The sequence below is a fragment of the Cyphomyrmex costatus genome, unplaced genomic scaffold (assembly GCF_001594065.2).
Source record: "Cyphomyrmex costatus isolate MS0001 unplaced genomic scaffold, Ccosl1.0 scaffold1419, whole genome shotgun sequence".
Lineage (NCBI taxonomy): Eukaryota > Metazoa > Arthropoda > Insecta > Hymenoptera > Formicidae > Cyphomyrmex > Cyphomyrmex costatus.
In genome coordinates this window covers 29452-30640 of record NW_017275412.1, presented here as the reverse complement: position 1 = coordinate 30640, position 1189 = coordinate 29452, and positions in this window count along the sequence as shown.

Sequence of the window (1189 nt, the reverse complement as noted above, 5' to 3'; positions counted from 1 at the left end):
AGAGAGAGAGAGAGAGAGAGAGAGAGAGAGAGAGAGAGAGGGGTAAAGGTATAGAATACCTCGTTCAGTTCAAATTTTTATAAAAATATTTCATGACGCGTTCTTGCACGAAACAAACGAATCTGGCAATAAAAAGTGTCACTCTGCCCTCCGAACCAAAATATTAAGCGTTAATATTTATGACTGTTGAGGTTAAGGCCATTGTGCTACTGATATACTGTGGCCATGGTGGAAATATAGGGTGCGTTCCGAGTTTACGCATGAAGCGCTGAGAGAGAGAGAGAGAGAGAGAGAGAGAGAGAGAGAGAGAGAGAGAGGGGGGTAAAGGTATAGAATACCTCGTTCAGTTCAAATTTTGATAAAAATATTTCATGACGCGTTCTTGCACGAAACAAACGAATCTGGCAATAAAAAGTGTCGCTCTGCCCTCCGAACCAAGATATTAAGCGTTAATATTTATGACTGTTGAGGTTAAGGCCATTGTGCTACTGATATACTGTGGCCATGGTGGAAATATAGGGTGCGTTCCGAGTTTACGCATGAAGCGCGTAGACTGCATAGAAAGTCGTTCCGAATTAACTATTGCGCGCTTTGAGAGACTTGAATTCCCCAGATAGTACTAACCGTACTGAATTCTTAGCACTCCACTCAGGATTCTCTAAACGTTTTTTCGATAATTGTCATATATGTAATACTACTTACATATATGATAATTGTTGTTATCGTTAACTAGCGACAGCCAATGAGAGCCGCGCTTTCTTTTAGGATTGTCCTGCCACTGGCTGTCGCTAGTTAATGATAGCGACAATCATCGAAACGTTTAGAGAATCCCGCAACTGAGGCAGTTGATGCGTCTGATGTCTGATGCGTTCATGCGGTCTATGCGCATAATTTGCAATTCGGAACGAGCAACGAGTACCGGACAATATAACAATGAACGGACGAATATTTGCGATTTGCGATGGAACAGCGATTACAGCAATTGCATGATTTCCCGGTCTTATTAGAGGATAAAAATAAAGTATTAATTTTATTTTTAAATGAAGAGGATATGGCGAAAGTAAGCCAAGATAAAATTAATGGCATTATTCAACAAAAATTAAAAGGGCGAAGTAAGAGTCAGAAGTAAATTACATTTAAAATAATATTAAAATGTTAACATATTTACAATAGAAATATTACAAAAATT